The following is a 12,084-nucleotide window of genomic DNA, read 5'->3' on the forward strand; positions in this document are numbered from 1 at the left end:
CTGAACATCAAACATACTTTTGCCTGATGAAATCCTGTCATTTCACATGGTTGAAAAGAAAATTGTGGGAGTTAAGTTGTATAGAAATTCTATTAAAAACAGAAATCATGGATTATTCAAGAATTCATCAAGCCAGACTAAACTCTTCTTCCCCTAGGGATAACACATTCATCAGCAGTCCCTCATAAGTTAGATTGCTTATGTGTAAAATCAATTCTTGTGACCAATGTTACATCTTTAACTTCTCTAATTCAAAACCCAAATATCCATATGTGTGCCAAAAGACAAAAAGTAAATCATGACCTCATTTTGAAGTCTAGACAAGCTGCAAAGCATTTATTCTCTCTGTAAACATGCTTTTGCCTTATTTTCATCCTGATTTAGGAAATTATTTGTTGAAATAAATCTAACAATAGTCAAGTTTAAAAGACAAAAAAAACCTGGCAGTTATCACTACAGAATTCTTATGAAAGTAAAGTCTATGAAAAAAGGACTGTAATGCCAATGTTACTACTAAAATGTTATATGAACAGAATTGCTTTTATAGTTTGTTTTAATTTTAATCTATATTACAAGTAAGCATATGGTATAGGGAATAAAATTGCAAAAATTAAAATATTCATTTTACCTTATGATTTTTAAAAGTACTTCATTTCTGGGACAGCTGGGTGGCTCAGTTGGTTGAGCATCTGACTCTTGGTTTCAGTTCAGGTCATGATCTCACAGTTTCGTGAGTTTGAGCCCCACATCTGGCCCTGAGCTGTTAATGCAGAGCCTGGTTGGGATTCTCTCTCTCTCTCTCTCTCTCTCTCTCTCTCTCTCTCTCTCCCCCTCTGGCCCTCTCCCATTCATGTTATCTCTCTCTCTAAATAAATAAATACACATTAAAAAACATTGATGGACCTTTTAAAAGATCTGCATGATATATGTCAATGATTCTTCATCATAGAATCCTGCACTTTTTAACAGCTTGAGACACAAACATTTAAGTGACTAGTTTTGTAGGGCAACAGGGAATAATATAAAAATATTCCCAGCCTTCCAAAATGTGTGGAATTCCATACTTCTTGGCATAAAAACAAGTAAAATGGTGAAAAATAAAGAGATTCATTGCTATGTTGTACTTAATTAAAAGATTTTTTTAATTAACATTTTTTTTTCTATTTTCTTCAGTCTATGCTCATATATTGGTAATGAAATCCACCCTTCCTCCCAATCCTGTAGATGAATTCCTGTTTCACTGCTTAGCTCTTTGGGGAGCATAATAGGACAAAATACTATTTCTGTTTGAAGATTTTGAAATTTAAGACACTAAATTCAATTTCCACACTTAAGTAAAATATTTATGATAGCTATGTATTTTTAAAGTTATTTATTTATTTTGAGAGAGAGAGAGAGCAAGTGGGGGAGGGTCAGAGAGACAGGAAGAGAGAAAGAATCCCAAGCAGGCTCCACACCATCAGCACAGAGCCCATTCTCACAAACCCTGAGATCATGACTTTGGCCAAGATCAAGAGTCAGAGGCTTAACTGACTTAGCCATTCAGGTGCCTCATGATACTTATATACTTTTAAATACTTATGCCATGTGCTAAATATTACACTAAGCACTTTAATGCATTATCGCATTTTAATGGGTCAGAAAACAGTTAACCTTTTCCAAGAAGACACAGCTAGAAAACAGTAGAGCAGAGATTCAAAGTAAGCAGCATTTTTTTTTCTAGTTTCAAGTTTTTGTTTAAATTCTAGTTAGTTAACATACAGTGTAATATTAGTTTCAGGAGTATAATTTAGTGATTCATTACTTGCATACAACACCCAGTATAAGTGGCTTTTAATTATTTTTTAAATTGAGGTATAGTTGACATAATATTTTATTAGTTTCAAGTGTACAATATAGTAATTTGACATTTATATACATTCTAAAATGCTCACCAGGATAAGTGTAGTTATCAGCTTAATTATTAACAATATATGAAATAATTTCAGATATTAATTAGTTGATATACATTATCAGTTATCAAAGTGAAAGATGACTTCCAAAACACAAAGTAGACAAGTGTAAAGGAACTAAATAAATCCTAATTAATGGACTAGGCTTTTAAAACAAATTATCTCATTTAATTAAAAGATGATGCTGACAATAATATGGGACCACTGGTAAAAAGCAGGACATTGTTGATGCAGTTTTGGAGTGGTGGTGCGGATTTGGAGCCAATGGATAAGAAAGAATTCTTGAGACATCTTTGGTGCAAAAAAGTGATTTTATTAAAGCACAGGGACAGGACCTGTGGAAAGAGCTGAACTGGGGTTGTGAAGAATGACTGGTTATATACTATGGACTTGGAGGAGGTAAAGGCAAAAGGGAGGTTTCCAAAAGGACTTTCATACGCTAAAGAGGACTCATAAGATACTGGAGGCCTAGCTATTGTCAAGCTAAGTTGTTTTTTTTCTTCTAGCAAAGTATTAACATTAAGACAGTAGGGAGTTCCTGGAGGAATGTTTTACTCTGCCTATCTCAAGTATTTGTCAATGGGTTACAGGTTATAAAGAAATTTAATTTTACCTACCATTTCTTTCTCACTTTTACTCCCCACATCACTATGGAGGGGAGGGTGATGTTAGGGCTCCAGGAAACTGAGTCTATAGGTTTCTGAAGATTAGGTTATTGATAAGACTGCCTTTTTCTTATAATTTACTAAGACATTTGTAAAGTGATGGAGACTCATGTCCTGCATGACTGTGATCTCTAACAGATAACCTTTGGTTTCTCCCTTTCCTTTGTTCTTGGGCTGCCAGAAGTGCCTGAGAAATGTCACACATATCCCACCTGGGGAGGGGGGGCGTGCTGGCTTGTGCTTTGCCCTCAGTTTGCCTTTGTCTCCCTCATCATTGTAAATGAAGGCAGACCTTCCATATATATGTGTATCATATAAATGTGTATGTGTTGTGTATATCTGAGAAGCAAAAGGTGAAATAAGGATGAGAGAGTAAAGATGATGAGTTATGTTTTAAATGAATTGAGCTATAAGTCCTCTATAGGGAGGAGAAATCAACCCATGGGTATGACAACAGAAAGTGCTATCTGAACAAACAACCAAAGGAAAAAAAAAAAAAACTAAGCACAGCAAAACAAGATGATAAATTCAGAAAATGCTATCTTTACAAGTGAAGGCACTTTTTAAATATTTTTTCAATGTTTTATTTATTTTTGAGAGACAGAAAGAGACAGGGCAGGAGTGGGGAGGGTCAGAGAGTGAGGAAGACACAGAATCTGAAGCAGGCTCCAGGCTCCAAGCTGTCAGCACAGAGCCTGGCGTGGTGCTCAAACCCACAAATTGTGAGATCATGACCTGATCGGAAGTCAAATGCTTAACCAACTGAGCCACCCAGGCGCCTGAGGCTTTTGTTTATGATAAATATATAATGGCTATTCACAGTAAGTAATGAACAATTGGTAAATTAATGCACTGTGCTTCTCTTTTGTTTCCTACTCCTACGGTTCACTGTTAATATAAATGATTTTGTCTTTGTAGAGCTGTTACCACATCATCAATGCAGGCTTGCTAATCCTAATAGCCCTTGTGTGGAAAAAAGACAAATATATATATATACACATATATATATATGTATATATATATATGTGTATATATATATATATACATACACACACACACACACACACACACAAACATTTACATACAAGTTTTGTTATCCCTACTAGATTACAATCTCCTCAAAAGGCAGTTCCCACATCTGATTTGTGTTTGTGTCCCTCAGAATACCAGAATGCTTCACACATTGTGGGTATTCAATAAATATATTTTTTAAATGTTTATTTACTTTTGAGAGAGAGAGAGAGAGAGAGAGAGAGAGAGAGCAGGGGAGGGACAGAGACAGAAGGAGACAGAGGATCCAAAGCAGGCTCTGCACTGACAGAAGAGAGCCCTACATAGGGCTCCAACCCATGAAACCCACAAAACCCGAGATCACAAACCGAGCTGAAGCCAGATACTTAACTGACTGAGCCACCCAGGAGCCCTTTCACTAAATATTTTTAGGTAAAGACCCCTTCAACACAGAAGACCTTATTTAAATCACAATGCATTGCTGGAGAAGTGAATAAAGTACACCAAAGATGGCTGATTGGGGCTAAAATAAACTCTGGTCTCTAGCTTAGAGACCCCTCCTCTGGGTTCTTCTTCCTTTGTTTGCTGCTCACGCAACCCCCCCCCCCTAAAGATATGGAAGCTGACGACTATAAATTACCCTCCCCACTTGCATTTGTTGCTCAGATCTTTGCCCAAATGGTCTCCTCTGAGCCTGCTGGTGTTAAATAAATCTCCAATCCACCAAGATCTCTGAGTGCCGCTTGGTTTTTCTGCCAGCGTTCCAGCCTGATTCCACAAGATATTTGGTTCCCTGACCAGAAAACCCAACCGCGCTGGCCCATTGTTGCCACTGGCTTGGGAAAGGGAAAATGGTGAGGTGGTGACAGAATGAGGGATTGCAAGGGAGAGGGCAAGCCCTGCTTGAATTTCAGCAGTCTCCCGCTCAGTTGCCTCAGGCCAGCCCCTGCTCCACCATTCCCGCTGGACTCGAGGAAACTTGGCAGGTGAGGACATGGACCTGAGGTCAGAACCATTATGGCTGGGGCCCAATCTAGTCAGGCCCACTCACAAGAGTGGAAGGGGGACCTGATCACTCCCCGAGACTTCAGAAGTCTCACAGGTAGGAATTCTATGGGAGGGAATGTAATAACCTCTGGTGTGAATGTGAATGTGCTACTTGGTCTAGCTTGCCTGCCAAATTCGATTCTGTGGCTCCACAGGTGGGTGCCCTTGGGGTCCCCAGGGGCTCACGGAGTCTGAATGGGCCCATCTGAAATTCCATGATGGATGACACAAGGTCTGTGGCAGCATCAGAGTGGTTTCTGATCATGAGTCGCAGGGCTGGGACTGCTGCGGCTGAGCATTTCCTGGGTTTCTTCGGGACACAGACAGGAGGGCATCTGGCTGGTCTCCTCATTGGAGGGGGTGCCCCTGTCCCTCTGTCTTTGCAACTCCACCTGGTGGGAGCATTGTGGGGTCGGGACAGAGCAAGGAGGGGGTTTTTGGGAGACTGGAATTGCAATAGCCCCTGGCACATTGGGGACCCTATATGAGTTGGAATGGTCCACTTTTGGTGTGGGGGGGCCTTCTGGGGGAACCTTGGATGTCCCAATGGTCTGCTGCATCTGGCATATTGTCTGCAGAGACGCAGGTCACCCTGATCAATGCCCATGCATTGACTCCTGGCTTGAAATTGCCCCAAATCCTCTGCCTTGGGTGCAATTCATCCATAGTAAGAAGAGCCAGGTTAAGGTTTTAGCCACTTTATCCGGAAACTCACCCAGGGAGCCAAAGAAGCGACCCACCACTCTCCTAGTGTTCTGCCTCCTCATGACTCATTAGGCTCCCTCCCCCTCCCCTGAGCTTGAAACTCCTCCCCCTTCTGTCGCACCACCTCCACCGCCCATTTCTCCTCCCCTTCTGGGCCTGGAGAACCCTCCCCCACAAGGACCAGATGCCAGATTGTGCCCTAGGCCAGGCACAGGCACCCTCAGCCAGGGCCAGGTGCAGGCACTCTCCAGATGCCGGTCCACATCCGCTGGTACCAAGAGGCTCTCTGGGGTATCAGAGCAGGGGCTGAGAAGGCCATAAATATGCCCAGAAGCAAGGGGATTCCCCTCCCCCCGGGGATTATTATAAGAAACTATATGTGGCTTACACCCTGTTTGCTCCAGAGGCACAAAAGAACCATGACAAAAGGACAGAGAAGGTCTAGCCGCCAAAAGGGGGGAGGCCCAGAACCTCCTTAGCAAGGGGTCAATGAACCTACTGCAAGGGGAAAGGACATTAAAAAGAATAAGTGTCCCAACCAGGGAAAGTCCCCAAACCCCAGCTGATATCAGGAGGAACCTTGAGAAGGGGACCTTATTGGTCTAGCCAAGAAAGAATCAGACTAAAAGGGGACACTGACTCTCTCTCCCTGTTCCTCTGCCTAATAGATGTAAAGAATTTTACCTCATATCCCAGGTTAACGGCTATAATTAGAGCCAACTGTGGTTAGTCTACCCCGGGACAGGGACTTTAAGGAATATTCCCAAGCAGTTGCTGCTTATACCTTCCCCTCCCCCTCATGTTTCTGCACCATCTTGGGTGTGGTCCTATTCCATCCTCCATGTCTCAGGCACCGTTGGTTCCTCCTCCCACCCTCCAAGTCAAGGAGCAAAGTGCGCCCCCCTTAGACCACCCATTTCAGATATCTCCACTGGTGCTCCAAATGAAAATTGACAATGGGGAAAAACTGATTGACTTTTACGTGGATGCAGGTGAAACATATTCGATGTTTAAACTAATTTAAGTTATTGGACCTGTCTTTAAAGTTATCAGCAAAGGTCAAATAAGCTCATGTTATCTCTTTTGCAATTTGTTAATGATAGTTATTTTTTCTGTCTCAAAGTTTTCATGGGTAATTAAGATAACTTTCAAGGTCCTTGGTAACCTGAAACTTTCCAGATAGGATGGAATGCTAAAGCTTTGATTACTGAACATAGGTTTGTGTTTTTAACTTCTTATTGCTGAGAAATTAAGGCTATTCAGACCTATTAGAAAACATGCTTTGTACTTAATTACTTCATGAGTTTACCATTTAAAAAATTCTGATGTAAACACCTCTTAATTGATTACTAAATCCTCAATTGGAGACTAAGGTTTCCTAAGAGTTAAAATTCTGCTAAGTGTACTTAAGACTGATGAAAATAAAGAAAAGCAACCCTGTATGTAGGGAAGTAGGAGGTATATAAGAAAGATATAAAGAATGGAAATACAGTTTTGTTAAGGGTAGAAGAAAGTAATTTTGTCCTAAATGAGACTGGTTATTTGGAGAGAAATGGTTTTGGGACAAAATTTGAAGGCAAAAGAAGGTTGTAGAAGGTTGAGATGAATGGAATTTTAAAAGTACACTGGTATAAGGTTGAAATTCTGCTTTTCTCTCTGCTCAAATGACAAAGTTTTCTTGAACTGTTGATCTGCTCTTGATAAGACAATGCAAACAAAGGTCTGTCCTCCGGGAAAATCAAAGTTTTAGGTTTCATCTTTATCAGGTCTTTGATTACTTAGTTAAAACTTCTCAATGTTAAAGCTAGGTTTTGATAACAACTATATAATGCTATACATTCACCTTTGGGATCTTTTATTGCCACTTTGGTTGAATAAATAAAATTTTAAGATTTGTAATGATCTGTAATCCTATTTAGGATGCACTTATGACTTCCTGGGGTTTCAACAAACTTCTCAGTATTTAAATGTTAAATGAAGTCTTCTTGACCAAGTAGGCCCTTTTATTTGGGATGCTAAGTTACTTGGAAAAGCACTGTCATACAATGGTAAACCTTAGGTTATATTGCACAGGTAAATGTTGTAACTGCCCAAATATATGCAATTCATAGAGTTTTAATGTTTTGATATAAGGTCATCACAATATTCTGATTACTTGAAATGTTATGTGTCACAGAGATAACCGAATTTCTTTGTCATTTGCATCATAATGAACTCTCATCAGATCTTTAATGATGTTTATTTCTGAGATTTTGTCATTTATAATCGTTCTTATTCTCTCACAAAACATGTTTCTCCTTCAAGAAGATTTATAAAAAGGACTTGAGGACAAATGCAGGTATTCGACATCTTTAAGATTAATACTAAAATGGGTAAGAATTTCCAGAACTAAAAAACTGCATTCAAATTGAACAAGAATTAGGAACATGGGATTAAATGAACTGAGGAAGATTATAGTTTCGTGATTCTTGTTGAAAATATTGCTGGTTCTCTAATGTTTCCTCTTCCAGATTAAGGAAACTGTCTCTTAAGATATCTATGATATACAAAAATGTCATAAAGTATTCATTTGTAAACTGAAGCATTTATCTTTTTGCTCTACATACTTCCCCTGAGATTCAAAAACTCTCAATGAGTATTCTTTCCTTCATGGTAATTAAAATTGTTTGCATAAGTTCAATAAGAATCTGTTCATCTTGTAACAGGTCACCATTGGAAATACTGGTTATTTTACCAAGGCTTTGACTGCAATATCATAATTGAGGATGACATTCATAGGCTCAGATATGACCACACAGCTTTAAGGAACCAGGGTTGGCTTTATAAAACATGGAGCCATAAAGCTCCTTGGAAATGTTGGCCTGGTGCCTTGCTTACAGAGTTCCCAGCAGCCTCACCAGGTGAGTAAAGAAGGTCACTTCCTGGCAGGTGCAAAACCTCAGGATATCTTGAGGACCTCATGAAGAGGAATTCGCCAAATTCTACAGGCACTGCAGGCTTGTCTGATGGCAAGTATTTGGCTTGGCTTCTGGCCTGGAGAGGCTACTAAAAGTTCAACCCGGACATTCATTATAAAAGGTTCCAGCAAAGCAAACTTTAAAAGATCCTCATGATCAATCACTATTCTTGCTGAGCCAGCTTTGTTAAGACTGGGTTTATTCTACAAATGCAAATGCATTGGTTTCAATTTGGCTATCTCTGGAAAGGAGGGATTTTTAGAGACAACAACTATGTTTCAACGATGCACTGTTATGGATGTTAAATTCTACTTATGATTGTCTTTAAATGTTTGTTGTTTGCCTAGACTAGACAACTTGAGGTAAACTCCAGAAAAATTATCACAGTATTTCATGTATAGGCAATCTTCTCTGCTAGTTATTCTATGGGGATAATAACAAGACCCCATGGGCATACGATTATTTAAACAACTGGAAAACAGGATGGATCTCTAAATATGCAAACCATATCTTCCTTAAACCTGATCTGACAGCTACCAGAAACCCGCCCCTTTCGAAGACTTGGAGATGGAATTTACAGATATGCAACCAAATAGAGAATTCATTTTCAGGTATCACCCCATGGGTCCATCACTCCAGAGCTAAGGCAAACTCAGAGTAACCTCAACCTGGCAAAGTGATCCAGATCCAGTCAACCTGCTTAAGCTGACCCTCAAAAAGACACTGGCCTCTGAGATCCCCAGCCCTGCTCCAGCCACACCCCAGAAACTGGCTGGCCTGCGCACGGCAGAAGCCAGAGGAATCAACGCATGAACCTAGCCCAGGGGTTTGGATGCAATTCTGCCAGCCCTTGCCTCTTACTGGTGTCATAGCCCTGATCTTACTTCTTACTGTTGGGCTGATAGAGACTGCACCAACAAGCTGGACATGGGACCAAAGATGCATGCTGGGTCTCACATACCTCCTCTGGATGAGAGGATTATTAAATATTGCCTGTATATTATGATAACCTCTCTCACCCTCACAACTGCCACTTACCCACTTTGCCCCCAGGATTGTTATATGACAATAAGGGGGTCAAGGGCGTTCAGCACCTTCACCTCCCTCCACAAAGATTGCTACAAGGGAAAACACCCACTTTCTGTCAGTCACCCGGTACCCCAAGAACTAAGTATTGGACCGTAGAGATAACCCAAAATGTCAGGAACCCATGTCACAACAAGGGCCTCCAGAGAGGGAAGCGAGCTTGCTACACTTACCTTCCTCAATGGGGGAATCTCAGATGGGGGAGGGGTGCAAGACAGTGCCCTTCAAAGGTTATAAAGGATACCCAGGACAGGGTAATAGAAGCCATAAAGGCGACCACTCCCCCAGAAGCCTACCAGGGTTTGAACCTTTCAGCCCTCAATCAGATGCTTACCAATTCCCCACTCCAGCATTGGGCCAACACTACTCTACATATCCTCCATAAAAAAGATAATCACTCCCAAACCTGCTGGATGTGCTTGCCCTTCAGCCAGAGGGCTTACTTAGCCACTCCTATCCCTTTGACCTTGGAAGCTCCTGAAAATCTCAAAACGAACACCTCTGTCTTAATCGGACCCCTGGCCACTGGGATCCATCTCACAAATGCCAACAATCTAATCTTTACAGTCCCTGAAGTTATGAATGGTACCTCTCTATGTGGAAGAAATATAACCTTAAAGAGGAATACAACCCTATGTTCAACCCCTGGGGTGTTCTGTGTTCTAATTTGGCCTACCGATGCTTAGAGGCCAACTGGACTCAGATATGTTATTCTGTCTTCCTAACCCCAGAGATGTCCGTATACACTGAAGATAAGTTGCTAACAGCCTTTAGCCCCAAGTCCCAGGCTAAACGGGGAATCCTGCTACCTGTTCTGATAGGAGCAGGAATTGCAACAGGAATAGGAGCTGGAATAGGGGGCATAGGTTCATCTATAGGACTATACCATAGACTATCTCAAGAGCTAAATGAAGACATGGAATGGGTGGCAGATTCTCTGGTAACCTTACAAAGCCAAATAAACTCTCTGGTGGCAATAACCCTCCAAAATAGGTGAGCCCTTGACCTCCTCACTTCAGAAAAAGGAGGGACTTGCATCTTTCTGGGGGAAGAATGTTGCTATTTTGTAAACCAGTCAGGAATAGTTACAACTAAGGTTAAGGAACTCAAGAAAAGAATTCAACATAGACAACAGGAAAGTATCCATCAATGGAAAGGATGGGATCTCACAGATTGGGCATCCTGGCTTCCTGACCTGGTGGGGCCCCTCCTCTCCATAATTTTACTTGTATCCATCAGTCCCTGTATACTGAATGCTGTGGTACGTTTTATTGAAAACACTGTTGCTCACCAAACTACAGCACGTATCTTAGCCTTCTGAGAGTACCAACCTGTAAAACTGAAAGGTGATGCCTACTAAAAGTTTTTTTCTAAAAGGCATCAAAGGGGGGAATGTTGGAGAAGTGAATAAAGTATGCCAAAGATGGCCGATGGGGCTAAAATTGACTCTGGTCTCTGGCTTAGAGACCCCTCCTCTGGGTTCTTCTTCCTTTGTTTGCTGAGCACGCGAAACCCCCCACAGATATGGAATCTGACAACTATCAATTACCCTCCCCACTTGCATTCGGTGCTCAGATCTTTCAAGAAATGGTCCCCTCTGAGCCGGCCGGTGTTAAATAAATCTCGGATCCACCATGATAGCCGAGTGCCACTTGGTTTTTCTGCCAGCGTTCCAGCCTGGTTCCATAACAGCATCACTTTGATGGTTCTTGTCATGAGAATACTAACTGGATTCATTCTATTGGCACTGTAACCACTGTAAAATTAGTTAGTAGTAGTATTTTTATCTTTCAGTCAAAACCTGTTTTGATCCAATTCCAAACAAGAAAACAAAGAACTTGAGAAAAGCAGAATAAATGAATTTTCAGTCCCAAAAACTAAGCCAGAAAAGAGGCAGGCAAAGAGATAAAGTAGATAAAAATGCTTGATAAGCATATCTGACTCTTCCCAGGTTTTTATCTTCCTCTCCCCAACTTCTAAAACGTCTTGTTTGTAGACATTAAATAATCTTTCTTAAAGCTGTTAACCAAATATTTTATACATGAGCCACTAGAATATCTATTTAGAATTGGTTAAAGTTCAAAGATGATTATATATATACAACTTTTTTTTTGTGCCCTGCCTGTGTAGTTTGAGAAGGTAAACAAGTCAAAAATGAAAAATACACCCTGTGACAACAAGCATGAATTTACATGCCATATATAGGCACAATATCCAAAAGTTCATAAAAGATGAGGCTCAATTAAAATATTCATGGAAATGTGCACTGTTAATCAACATTTTAAAGTTAGGTGGTGTCTTACTACTTAACTACTGCCTTACAACTGGTCAGCAGAGATCGCTACCTGAACATAGTCCCAAATAAACATGACCTGTCTGATCCTGTAATTTATAAGTGTCCTTTCACCAATCCTTTTCTTTTTTTTTTGGTCTGTGTTTCATAAAGAGTTATAAGGATCTACATAGTAAAGGCACATATGTCAGATACAAGGATTTTAGAAGTCAGGATGGAAAATCAATTGGGCAGATAAAAAGGATTCTATAAAAAAAGACTGAATGGATTAATGCATACAATGTGCTATAAACAATGTCTGATACAGATTAAGTAATTCATGTTAGTTTTTGTTATTACTGATATTATTATTTCCGTAGGTGAGGGAA

The 12,084-nt window shown here is 40.5% G+C and overlaps 1 protein-coding gene across 1 annotated transcript in view; it reads right to left on the reverse strand.

Annotated features, from left to right (window-relative positions):
• The window catches only part of SH3BGRL (SH3 domain binding glutamate rich protein like), a 110,427-nt gene that overhangs the window by 47,926 nt on the left and 50,417 nt on the right, over positions 1-12,084 (reverse strand). The window lies entirely within an intron of this gene.

The sequence above is a fragment of the Panthera pardus genome, unplaced genomic scaffold, assembly GCF_024362965.1.
Source record: "Panthera pardus isolate Hobbes unplaced genomic scaffold, ASM2436296v1 HiC_scaffold_27, whole genome shotgun sequence".
Lineage (NCBI taxonomy): Eukaryota > Metazoa > Chordata > Mammalia > Carnivora > Felidae > Panthera > Panthera pardus.